General features: G+C 39.9%; 1 long non-coding RNA gene across 3 annotated transcripts in view; it reads right to left on the bottom strand.

Annotated features, from left to right (window-relative positions):
* LOC139791141 (uncharacterized) overlaps positions 1–4,346 on the bottom strand; it is a 47,540-nt gene extending 43,194 nt beyond the window's left edge. For all 3 annotated transcript variants that reach the window (XR_011723782.1, XR_011723783.1, XR_011723781.1), the window contains exon 1: positions 4,174–4,346. This is a non-coding gene — a long non-coding RNA (uncharacterized lncRNA). The remainder of the gene's footprint in view (positions 1–4,173) is intronic.
* Between the last annotated feature and the right edge of the window lie 9,326 nt (positions 4,347–13,672).

The following is a 13,672-nucleotide window of genomic DNA, read 5'->3' as shown; positions in this document are numbered from 1 at the left end:
AAATTGGAGCTGGGCATTGGTACCAAGCCCAATAAATCAACCCACTATCTGTCTGGTGTTTACAGCTGGCATAACTGGAAAATTATTTAGTGTGTTTTTAAGTTTCATCCTCATATAAAACGACAGCACTGCAAACTTAAAATAAACCATGTTTCTTCTACAAAATGCCTGGGGATTTGAAGAAAGTAATTGGGGACCTTCAGCTTTAGGGAAGTTTCCTGCAGATCTGTCAGCAGGAATGAATAACACAGTCCTCAAAATGATGGTAATACTAATAAATGCATATTATTGGTCATAATTCATCCCTTTCTGGTTAAGCAGCAGTTTCACAAAGAAATGATCTAGCCTGGTTGTCAAGCACAGGTGGCACACATGCTTCCCATTTTATTACTGATGCCAGACTTTCATTGCTCAGAAACTGCCCAGATGAAGGCAAAGCTCTCCACCCAGCAGCAGATGTAACTACACATAGGGTCCTTTAAACTCAGAGCTACCAGTTTCAGCAAGATCATCATCCCTCAGCCTGAACTTCTTGAAGATGAAGCCTGTCCCTTTATACCGCTCACACTCCAGCTTTCTTCTCCCTCCCACCCTCAAACTGCCTCGTGTCCTCCCCACACCCTGACTTCCAATTCAGGCACCAAAGTGCTGTTCAAGACAGCAGTTTATTTTTCTGACCAACTTGTTTTCTCAGCTTATCATTTCCTCTGAGGCTGTAGCTCCAAGACTCTTTTTTGTCAGTGGACAAAAAACGATCTCTTAAACCAAAACTTTTTCTTGCAAAAGCAGTGTAACTGGTATGTTCATCTCAACAGGGGCAATGCCTCCAAAGCCTAATATTTATAAAGCTTTCAACAAGAATCCTATGTTACCCTCCTCAGCTAAAGCAGCTCTGTGATACCATCAATGGCTGAAATCATCCAAGCAAAATTGAATAGGAGCTGCCTGAATACACTTTTTATTAATGCTGTAGCATTCAGGCATATAGTCAACAGAAACTGATGAATATCCTAAATAATAAGCTTCCTTTAGTCCTGGCTCAGAGCAGCAGCATTTTCAGGAAAAAAAGATGAGGTGTGGAAATTTACAATTTTTTTTCAAATCAAGTTTTAATTTAAACTCCAGACTCAAATGTCCTTAGGTGTGGCCACAATTTCCTCTTAGTAAGAGGAAAGTGAAAGGAAGGTCTTCTCTAATCTGAATTTCTGTGCAAAAAAAAAAAAAAAAGGATGAACCAAAAAGCCACAACAGAGCATGGTGGCTGGTAGCTTCTGTTGCTTCAGAATCAATGAAGTACTGAAGGGGTTAAAATACTCAAGCTCTCTTTGCTGCTGTTTGTTGTCACTCAGCAGCAAGAGCTCTGAAGTGAGTCAGAAATGTCCAGCACTGCTTAAAAGCATCATTGACAAAACACTATCTTCCCCACAAACCAAGAAGATGTTTACCCTAAGGTGTGCTTGGAAATGCAGTTTGAATTTGATAAAATTTGCTTCTATCAGGACATAACCCATGTAAACTGGCCAAAAAGAGGATTCTGATGTGGATCCTGGGGGTTCGTTCAGTATGACAGCTATTGCTGCAGCAGAGACTCAGTACTTTTCCACTTTCATGCTGATCACATACACAAATTTTTCAGTAAGTAGAAGATTCTCAAAGCAAAATCTTGTGCTATCCCATTTGTTAGCATTTACATCTGATTTCTGTTTACTCACATAACTAGACCCACTATAGCTAAACCTGCAACACCATTGACTTTCTCCAGCATTTTCTGCACAGTATATAACTCCAGCCTTCTCACAGCCAAAAGGAGCTTTTAGTGAAGCCAGGCTGAAGAGCTACATACTAAATATTGTGCAGAAAAACAAGAGCATCCTTGATCAGGGGCTTACAATAGGTTATTCTGAGACTTGCCAAAATTTTCAATACTATCAGCTCAACTACCAGACAACTGTTCTTTGAATAAGAGATCTTGCTACCATCTTTAAAAAGGTCAAAATCTATCCTTCTTTCTTAGAATTTCAAACCAGATCTTTGGTTTCTATTCACTAATTCAATTAAATACACAATATACCCAAGACAGTCTATGTTTAAGTCAACCCAAAACAGACTGTACAGTCAGAAATACAAGAGAGATCCCACCTATTGTATTGTCACTGCAGCCTTCAGGGGAACCCTGTCCCCCAGCTCTCCCAGGTAAAAAAGAGATGAGGATAAAAACACCTGGGAGTAAAGTGCACCTCTGGAATAGAACTCCCAGACTAAAACTTCTCTGACTTCAAAACTTGTTAAGAAATTTTCAGTTTTACAGTTTCTGTAGCATCAGGTTGAGAGCACTCTAACATTCTAAGCTAGCATCAGGGGAATCTCTGGTTCGTTTCCAAGTCACCCATACATATGGTTTATCAGAGAAGGAGGCACAGTAAAGCAGAATAGGGAGTGTGAAGCTATTGAATACAATTAACATCTGAGGAAAGTGATGTGGAAAAGATTGGAAAAGTTCACTAAAATCAACGCAGAGAGGATTCCTGAGGAACAGGAGTATTCATAGTCTGGTCCTGTTCAAGACAGGACTCTCATGCTCTGAATTTCAGTGCTCTTCATGTCTTAAGCACCGGTAGAGCTCATGTATTCAAAATACTTTGGAGACAGGAACTGCCAAACTCATATTATTGTTCAGGATCAGGCTGTGTCTATCACTCTGCACTAACAATACCACATTCTGCAGTTCTAAGAGCTGGCCCTGACTTCAGCTGAACTGAAAAAATCTCAGAGTTTGCTTTGAACTGCATTTTGAAGGTCAGTGGGATACCTGGGGCTTCATCTATATGTTAATCACCACAAATCACTATGCACCATCTTAATTCTAACATCTTCAAGAAACATGCTCCAAAGGTGCAATTCTAATTATTTACTCTGCATGCTTTCTGAATGGACGTTATGATGAGAAAAACACAATTTAAAAAGCAGGTTGATAAAGACAGAAAGTAATTCCTTCCAATTACTTGCAAAGAAACAATTATTCTTTGGGTACAGCAGATGCTAACCAAGAAGAGGAATTAATTTTTCCTGCATACACCCATACCATCTGCCCAGAGCACAGCAGAACATTTCCATTAATTTATCAGTAGGATCTTTACTCCTGTACTGACACGAAAGTCACAGAAAGAATTTTTAATGCATTTCATGCAGAAGTTCTGCAAATAAAGCATAGATTTTCATAGCTCGTCTAACTGAAGCAATATTAAAGGTCAGGGCAAGCAGCCAAACTAATATGATTCTGGATGGGAGAAGAGAAAGGAGGAACTGTGTTCATGAGAGGTGGAAAGATCACTGTCAGTTTTTGTAATTCTGACCAACGATGTAATCAGAGGTGAGGACACAGTAAATGAACAATCTCTGGCCTAACAAATCTAATTAGCATTTCAAAAGAATGATGGTTGCTGAGACACCTCAGTGACATGTAAATCAGAATCAGCTGTCCTCAGGCTAATCCAAAAAAGAAGTTGTGTTTTACCACATCACCACATAAAAGCCTATGGTTTGTCAGTAAATTTCCATCATGGTTAAGGGATAATGGTATACTAGGTTTGCTTTTCATGTGATGTGCCTTTTGCATTTAATTTCAGATTCAGCAGCTAAATATGTCAGTGGCTTACAACAGTAGTAACTAAGGTTTTATATATGGTTCATTCTGTGGGTTTCTCCTTTTCCTTGAGAAACACTGCTTCCTCTGCTGCAGCTGCTGCCAGGACTCAGCCTAAGCCCTGCAACCAATGATATTGCTTCTAGAATCTGCTCTTTTTCTACCAAAAGAATAAAAAATAATAACCAACCAATCAAAAAACCACCACCATTACAAAAGAAAAAAAAAAAAAAAGAAAAAATTAAAAGGAAGCAAAAAAACCAACCACCCTCCCACTAAGAATACCGAAGAAATAAATTATCAAATTCATCCTCATGCCACGCATTTCCCTGTGGCAGAAATAAAACACCTGAACAGTGCCACAGTGCATAATAACAAGCAGGATGCAGCTGCCAGACTGAAGTGACAGAGGAAATCAGTTTGTATTTTTAGAGGCTTCTATCATAAAAGAAACGGCAAAAGAAATCCGAAGAGTGAAAAGCGAAAAACAAGCAAACTGGCAGTGGAGAGCAGATATTAAATGAAAACACCTACTTGGATTCTTTCTATTTACTAGCATGTACAGATGCTAGCTGGGACACATTTGTCACGATCTGGAGGAAGAATCACATCTTTGCAGTTTTTGCCTGGTACTGAATGGTTTGTTGCTGTACACATAAGCCAAAGTGGATGACATTAATAAAGGGCTTGGGCTCTGTCCATCCTTCTCCCCACTCATCTTCCCTAACTTAAATACCTCAGTTGCAAAGCAGTAAGGTTGCATACAAGACTAAGCAAGTGATTGTCACATAAAAATTGCTTTAATTATGAACATTAACAGGCAGCAGATAGCTAAATTTGCATTAGTGTGCAGGTGGATGAATGCTCAAAATTGACCTTTTGAACTCTCTAGCAGAAGCCTGATACTTGCTGACTGCAACAAGTTCAGGCTGTTGCATGTTTTGAAAACATCCAGTTTAAAAAAAAGTGGCACATCCCAAATCCTTCAATTAAGAAAAAGACATGAGCCAAAACCACCAATTTGAAGGCTGAACACAAATTGTTCTTGTACATATACACTAGAATGGGATTATCAAGGATTTATATTTTCAGAAAGGATTTTTAAAAAGCGGAGTTCTCATAGAGAACTGTTGCTCCTGTAGAAACAAAGAAGGCCTGGAAAAAAGGAAGGTGAAGATCCCAGCTAGCAGAAGACCCCAGAAGTGGTGGAAGATCTGGGAGATCAATGAGCTTTGTGCAGATGAATGCTGGGGCAGGAGGCCCAGGGAAGCTGAAATCTAAGACTGGCAAAGGAAGCAGCAGGACAGTGTGAAGCACCCAGACATTCTGGCCAGCCTCCCTGGATCAACAGCACACTCCCCATGAAGAAGGAAGGTTGAGACACAGTGAATGAAACACTGATAGGGGAGTAGTAAATGAGAAAAACATCCAAGGAGTGTAAAAGATTGTTTAAAAGTTTGTCTTGGGTTCTCTTTTTCTGGGGTTTTTTTTGTTTGCTTGGTTGCTTTTGTTTGGTTTGGTTGTTTTTTTTTTTTTAAGTTTTAAAAGGCAAAAGTTTATTTAAGACTCTTGACAGTTGTTAAATTCAGCAAAATTGTAATATGGGCTGTTGTTAACTCTCTGTAACCCATGACAGTGATGTTCAATGTTCACTGTAAAGCAGAAGAGATTGATCCATTGCAATGGCTCATACTGGACACACAGGTCATACCACAGGGCTGCTGGACATAATGTAATTAGCACTGACAGCTCTAGACAGATCTGAACCTCATTTTCCCTCCCCAGGGCTGCTCTGTCCTTGAGGAATCTCAGGTTTCCATAAGCTTTCCCCTCTCATCAACTGAGACCACTGTGCCACTTGAGATTTCTGTGCCTGATCCCCTGCTGTAACACTAAGCCACATCCTTGGGAAGAGCAGACATGATCCAAAATCTCAGCTGAAAAAAAAATAAATAGACAAACACCAGAACTCTCAATGCATTTGCAGTGAGTCATCTGGTTACATTTTACTAGTCACATTTGTATGATATAATTTGCACGGTATTCATAAACTGCTTTTTGTTCTCTGATGTTTCAAGCCAGCAAACTTACAATGAGCAAAGCCTTCTGACTTCCACAGCAACCCTGCAGGGAGAAGGCAACCCTGCAGGGCTGTGCTTCAGTTTACTTGTAGGGACACACAAGCCAGGCTGCAGCTCTGCATGCATGGAAGTTACTAGTGTAGAGCATATCAACATCCAGTGCACCAGCACAAGGAGCTCACAAAATTCCCCATATCCCAAAGAAAAAAATTCCAAAATCCCCTCCACACACACATGAGGGACAGCATCAGGCAGTGAGAAGATCCTGTTGGCTGGATCAAAATATCACTGTCCCATTTCCCAGTCTCAGCCTCTCACCATCCATACACATCAACCTACAGAAGCATCAATCTACTGTAGCTTGGACCTTGGCCATATCTCACAGTCCACAGTTTGGCTTAGCATCCAGATCTCATGATCCACAATTTGGCTAGCATCTAAGCCTTTCTAAACTTGCTTTTTGGACTTCAAAGATTGTTTTTTGCCAAAAACATAAGCATATTATATTGCCTGACATTCTAGTGAAACTCAACTGCTGTGTACACACAATATTCACTTTGCATAGGTTAATATGGTAACAACAATATTGTTGAGTAATAAGAAAGGATGTACCTTGCTGGGAAGCAGATCAGCACAAAAAACACTTCAAAGCAAATTTTTTTGTGACTGCCAGATACTTACTTTCCCATAAGCCTATTTAAAGAAGATAGCATTTGAATATTGAAAGATTACAGGTTAATGCAACTTTAGGAATAAAGTCACAGAATAAGGTTTTGTAGATTTATCATAGCTTCCTTCACTGAAAAGCTATTTTAAAAATACCCTGAGGAATCGGGTTAGCTTTTAAATTTAGCACTGTTCTAAAACTCTGGCCAAATGTAAACTGGATTAGGTATATCATACCTAGTCATTTAGGTCCCTAGTCAAAAAGCAAAAAAGTAATCAGGTTAGATAAGTATTTTTATAATTCAGAACACATTTTTTACATTGGTGCCACAAGACCAATTTGTTCATAATTTTACAGGAGATGTCACCAACCAGCATGCTTGCAGACAGTCTTATTTCAGTGGAGACAGAACTCTCTGTTCATTTTTTTGTGTGCTAGTTTCTTTAAGGAAGTTGTAACAATTAGCAGGCTATCTAACTAAATCTTAATATTTACCTAGAGTCAATTTTTGAGAACACAGAGTCAATTCTTGGGACACTGGCTATAAATAAACTGCTAAACAGACTACGACCATGGACTGACCCAAGGCAAAGAGGCATTTTCTGACTTCCACCCACCCTGTACAGAAAGAACCCAGTTCACAACACAGCTGCCTGCACAAGAGATAACTGGAACAGTCTAAAACAGAGCCAGGAAGAGAGTGAGTAATCAAAGAGCACTGGGAAGCAGATAGTTGGAGAAAGAACTCTTTATCTTAATTTAACAGAATACACATACCCATATCCTAGGAGGTGCATGCTGATGCTTAGGCAAAGGACACTGAAAATAGGTCGCTTACCTCTATTTCACTGGCCATTCCTATGCTAGCAGTAGTGTAAATTATATCAATAAGAGTTTATTTCAATATTTGTCCAGGTTGCGATAACAAAAATTTCTCAGAGACAGTAGCTGCTGCCCAGCAGAATGATGACTCGATATATTAAACTGTCCAGGGCATTTACATTACGTGGGCTGAGGATATTAACAGAATAACAAGTTTTGTAGAGTGCCTTCAAGCTGAAATTTGACCACTGTTGCAAGTAAGAAAATTGGCATCATGACTGTAACTCCTTTGCCATAGCAGGGAAAGGGAGAGAAGCTACAGCAGCCATCTTTCACACTAGGAGTTAAAAGTTATGAAAGAGGATTTGAGTCATTTTACAATAAAATCTTAAAACCTCCAACTGGAGATCTAAAACCATAACTCAACAAGAAAAAATAAAACAAAACCAAAGCAACAAAGAGGCAAGTTCATTCCAATTTTTTCCTTTCCAATAACTAAAGCACGATGAACTACTAACCCTGTGAATGATTCCATTTCATGGACCGTGCACTTATTTGCACTCCTACGAGATGAGGAAGAATCAGGAGACTTTTTCTGCAAAGTCGTCACTTCAGAGCTGCCAGCTTTCCACCATCAGAGTGCTAATGGACTTGTTCTGTCCACCTGCAGGCATGGGAGATGCTTACCAATTTCCCCAGGGATTACTTAAACTCAGCAGCCAAAAAGATTCAGATTCACTCAAGCTTCAAACATAGTCACTGGCAAGAAGATACTGACTCTCTGAGGAGTACCAAACCATTCAAAATATTCCTATAGCAAGTGACTGTTCCTGCTATGTGGAGTTCCTTGGAGGTCATCACAAATTAAATCATCCTTGGTAATGTTCAGCTGTAATCTACCTAGAATCCATTAGACAAGAAAGGGATTCACCTGCTGGAAAGGTATAAGGAAACTGCTTGGGTGAGCTGTTTGCAAGTAGAATTTCTGAACAAGAGATCAACAAATATGCTGATTTACTTGAACTGTGACACTAATGCTCTTTAAAGTCTCTCTCTCAATACATTAAAGCTCTAGTTTTTTTCCAAAGGTGAAAATAGATGCTTTTGAGGCAATTATCTGCAACATATTGAACAGTAAATGCTTTCTCACTTTCTAACCTAAACTGGATTGCTGCCAGCTCATGGACTATTTTCATGTTTTTCTTGAAAAACTGCTGCAGCAGTTTGAGTTAGGAGGATCTTGCTTTGAATTTTTCTTCATTTTCAGCAAAGTGCAAATTAACATTTTCTTTTGTTCTGGAAAATACGACAACTATTTAAGCTCAAAACAAGCTAGAAAAATGTATTCTTCTCCTAAATTAAGAAAAAAAAAAAAATCCTGAGTTTTAACTAATCTAGGGAGCTAATCCTACCAGGTCTATAGCATTTGTTGCTGCACTGCCTGCTGTTTGTCACACTGGGTGTGAGATAGAGCATGCAGGAAGAGTTACATGAAAATACATCTTGCAATCCAAAAGTTCAGGGTATAGAGTAATTTTGGAGAAAGAGCCATGCAGGCAGGAGGTAAATATACTTAAAATAGAGATAGAAAGATAGAGCCATACAATAGTTGGGGTTGCAAGAAACCTAAAAGATCACATATTTGCACCCCCACACACACCCAATAGACCAGTTTGCTCAAAGCCATCCAACCTGTCCTTGAACACTTCCAGGGCAGGGACAGCCACAGCTTCCCTGGGCAACCTGTCCCATTGTCTTGCCACCCTCATGCTAACTCATTTCTTACTAACATCTCACCTAAATCTACTCTCACTCAGTTTAAAGCCACTACCCCTTGTCCTATCACTATGTGCCCTTGTAAAAAGTCCCTCCCCAGCTTTCCTGTCAATCTGTCAGGTACTGGAAGGTTGCTATAAGGTCTCCCCAGAGGCTTCTCTTCTTCAGGCTGAACAACCCCAACTCTGTCTTCATAGGAGAGGTGCTCCAGCCCTCTCATCATCTTCATGGCCCTTCTCTGGACTTGCTCAAACAGCCAGATACAAAGCTGGATAGAGGAACAGCACTTCTCCTATGGCTTATAGCATGTGTTCATTCTCCATTGAAGTGGCTCATAAGTACATTCCCCAGAAAGGTATCTCTCTAAAACAGCCCTCCCTAGATCCATGCTCCCAGAAATCTTCCTTGATTTATAAATGCAGTACTCAGCTTATTTATAAAACAATCCGTTGCCTATATATCTAAATATATGTCAAAGTTTGGAAGTTTAAATAAAAGTTTAATCTATTCCTTTAATCTGTTCCCTTCTAACACATGCTGCCTATGCTGTGCTCCCAACTTCCAGATGGTGAGCCATTTCCTAAAACATATTGTTCTTTCTGGATGTCTCTCTGAAATACAACTCAACCAGAAGCTACAAGTTTGGTGCAGCTATTAGTGGCTGGATTCTTTGGCTTGATTTATGCAGAAGATCTGATTAAATTATTATGATGGCTACTTCTGGCCTGAAAACAAAACCAACGCAAAACAATGCAACATATAATATTTAATTCTCCTTTTTCCCTTCCAAAGACCACAAATAGCTCAGGACTAAATTTTTTTCTACCGAAAGAAACCTAACAATATATGTTGTGGGTACACCAACCCGTGCCAATTTAGTAATCTTATTTGTTTCAACCCCATAGAAATTGCACAGTATTTCTGGGAAGCAGAGCTCTTGGCTCACAAACCAGGACCCACAAATGCTATTCTTACTCTTACACGAAGCTCTGTGCCACATGTGGTGCTCAGTGTGCAGAACTTAATGCTAGCAGAATGGTTTACTCATGGTACCTCAACCTTCCCTTTCACAAATGTGGCCCAGTCTGGATGCCTTCAGGTCTAACTCCAAGTGTGATGCAGCTGGGTAAAAATACAGAGTCTAAAACTTCAGAAGGGGACACTTCCTGGGAGATGGGCACTTATTTTCTCTGACAACCCACCTGAGATGAAGTATAAAAGGTGACCAGCTTCACCTGGTTTCCTCCCCCTATTTTCTTGGCCTAGGTGTCATTAAGTCTGTTCATAGAATCAGAAAGTCACTCCACCTGGCATTATTTAGCATCAGCAATATCATGCATGTGGCAGTTGTGCTACCTAGGGATTAAATATAATATAGTGCCTTAATGCATGCTATGTGCATGTTTTGTCTCAGACAGAAGCATTTGGATAATATCATAAAATTTTTTTAAAAGCCACAAGCCAAGCTTTGCAGAGCAAATAAAAAATTAACCATTGTGTAGTGCAACTGGATTTCTTGATTCAAATAGCCAGGAAATTAGGAAGAAATGAACTAAACTCCACTTTCTGGCCCTAAGCCTCCTAAAGACAAAATCTCACCAAGGCCTTTGCCTCTTGATAGGACTGAAAAATGCATCCTGGCATTTGTAACATGGGGAGAATACCAAACAAACCTCCTGCTCTCTGAGTCCAGCTCTGCTCTGGCTCCAGACACTGCAGCTACTAATCAATGTCAATTTGATTTCACACTAATATTGCAGTTAATCTTCATGATTTCAGTTGCTGCAGACTCCTATAACATATCTCGTGTGCAAAGAGTGGCTGCAGAGACATAAGATTAATAAGACTATAGGATAAAGACAAAGATGGCTGTTCATTACAATTTTTTTGTCATGCACATAATAAAATATGGCTTGCCAAAAGTAAATGTGCATAGCAGTAAGTCCGCAGTATCTTGCAACTGATTTTGGGTTTGCTAAACCTCATGAACTGAACCACCCCACAAGAACAAGTTTATTACTAAAAACTATACCACAGTAAATTTTCTTCTTTAAACTGGGTGCTGACTGAAGGAAGTATAGGAATGCGTTAGCAGTGAAAATGCTACTTTTTGTAGCACCTTCAAACCCAGCACAACTATTTAGCTGAGAAACAGAGATAATTCTTAGTTCACCTTGGTGAGCTGACACTGAAAAAGATAAGCCTGCATTAAGCTGTTAGGTTTATATGGTCAAGGGAATAGATTTATCTAACAAATGTTTATAAAGAAAAATCTCTTCTTGATGTTCTTCAATCAATATTCTATGCCATCCCTTCCCTGTTAACTAGATTTCTCAAATCAAACAGTATTTATTAGAGACAGAAGGAACAGACACATGCTTTTTACTTGTAAAGGTGCTGCTGGATGCTATGCCCGATGAAATCAAAGGTGATCAACCCACAACCTGATAGAGGGGCATGGTATGGAGATTTTGTTCTTCGAATCATAGTGAGAGAGACTGAGGGATTTTCTGTTGGAGCAAAAAAGTCTTGCCCAAGTGAAGTATCCATACCAATGGGAAAATAACGTGAGCAGCAGGTGAGCTTCATAAAATGAGAAAATGGGGTAAAAAGGGGGGAAATGTTAACACCATTCATTGTATTAGCCAGTCAGATGTAAAGAAACAAAATATTATAACTTAAGTACAATGTCCTTCAAAGTATCTACATATTAGCAACAGCAGATCAAGCTGGCAATTTATATCATGCAGAGCTGGTTTCCTCAGCTCTGATGTATGGGATTAGTTGTATGTAAGAAAATGAATTTTTAAGCTCTCTTTCATCTGAAGTTGCCCAGTAAGTTTAAGTGAAGTACATTTACATTTAAGTAAAATCTCTGCATGCACATCATCATGACAAGATCATCAAGACAAGAGGGCATGGTCTTAAGTTGTGCCAGGGGAAGTTTAGGTTAGATATTAGAAAGAATTTCTTTACTGAGAGGGTGATCAAGCATTGGAATGGGCTGCCCAGTGAAGTGGTGGACTCTCCGTCCCTGGAGATAGTTAAAAAGAGACTGGATGTGGCACTCAGTGCCATGGTCTGGTAACTGCAGCGGTAGTGGATCAAGGGTTGGACTTGGTGATCTCTGAGGTCCCTTCCAACCCAGCCAATTCTATGATTCTATGATGATTCTATGTTGGTTGCAAATCTGTCTGTTGCTTGGATAGCCCCTATGAAACATACTGATAATGTGTCTACTTTGTCAGATTCCTTACAAATACTATTAGTACACTCAGACTATCCTTATCTTAAGTATTTGTTTATAATCTGTATTATGTTTACTGATGCAGGTGACAACATTGCAACTGGAAAGAGAAAGCACCTGGTGCCAAACAGAGAACAAAAAGTTTAACATTTAGCAAAGTCATTGGTGAGAAATAACCATGTCTTTCTGGCGCTGATCCTGTTGGTGTTAGTAAAGTGCTAAGAATGGCTGAACCTCAAGAGGCAAATTCAGGACTGATCGATCCTTTTCCACATCCCTTTCATGAAATCCAAGATTAAATGCTTTCAAGGTTTGCTAAGAGGGACTTGGTTATTCTTTCACACACCCCTTTCATTTTCACATGCTTCTCTGATTTCTTGGCTCTGTCTCGAACCAGAAGCAAGGGCAGGATGCTCTCATCTTTCCAGCCTGACTAGAAATAGGAAATACTAGAAATCTAATGAAAACCATGTCCCTTGGAGATTTCCAGCCTAGTTTTGCAGATGCAGCTGTGGCTCAGATGATCAACAAGACTTCTGCATGCGTACTATAATGAATTATTTGGTTGCTTTGCAACACTAATTAAAGCATACACAAGATAAGGTTGTTGCTGTGGATTAATGGAACCTCTTACTACCTGCAATCTGTATTTTCAGTTGTTTTATGAAGTGCAAATACTCAACACACCGATGTCCTCAACTCTCACCAGCATCACTCATTTTCTAAATTATCTGACCCCTAGAGAGCAGTACTTAAGTAAGTTTGTTTTACTTAAATAGTTCCACAGTTCAGAGAAACTGCTGTTCAGCAGGCATTTAGCCTATGCCATCCAGCTTGTGCTTTGTTACAGCTTCCTATGTCCCTCTCTCTTTTACTACTGCTGGCTTGAGAAGCTCATTGCCTGGGTACCAGACAAGCCCATATACTGGCTGGCCCTGGGAAACAAGCTGCTTCCCCCCACTTTGTAGCAGTCTCCATCGCAAGCAGCTCAGTATCAGTTGCTCTGTCCATGGGTGCATTGTACAGAAGGCTCCCACTGATGTCAGGATGTGCACCAAACACAGCATGGAACGGAGTGGAGAATTTTGCCCTTATTCGGTGAGAAGAGCTGGGACACATGTTGAACTGATGAGCTCAACTGGGTGTACAGCAAACAGCCACAGTCATTTGCCAAGCTTTATTTAACACCCTCAAAGAGGTTTATTTTGTTAAACTTGAGCCATTGTGAAGCCTTTTGACTGTAAGCTGGAAGCAGAAGAACGTGTGAAGGGGAAAGCCGTACAAAGTATCTGTAAACAGATCCTGGTGGTTACAGCGTGATCTGTGATTATTCAAATGGATTCTCTAACACATTCTTGCTTGACATAATTGCTTCAACTTGTTATTCTGTTGCACTACAGTAGCTAGCCATATGGTAGCTCACTCATTTTCGGAGT

Source organism: Heliangelus exortis, chromosome 1 (genome assembly GCF_036169615.1).
Source record: "Heliangelus exortis chromosome 1, bHelExo1.hap1, whole genome shotgun sequence".
Classification (NCBI taxonomy): Eukaryota; Metazoa; Chordata; class Aves; order Apodiformes; family Trochilidae; genus Heliangelus; species Heliangelus exortis.
This window is presented reverse-complemented; position numbering and strand designations above follow the sequence as displayed.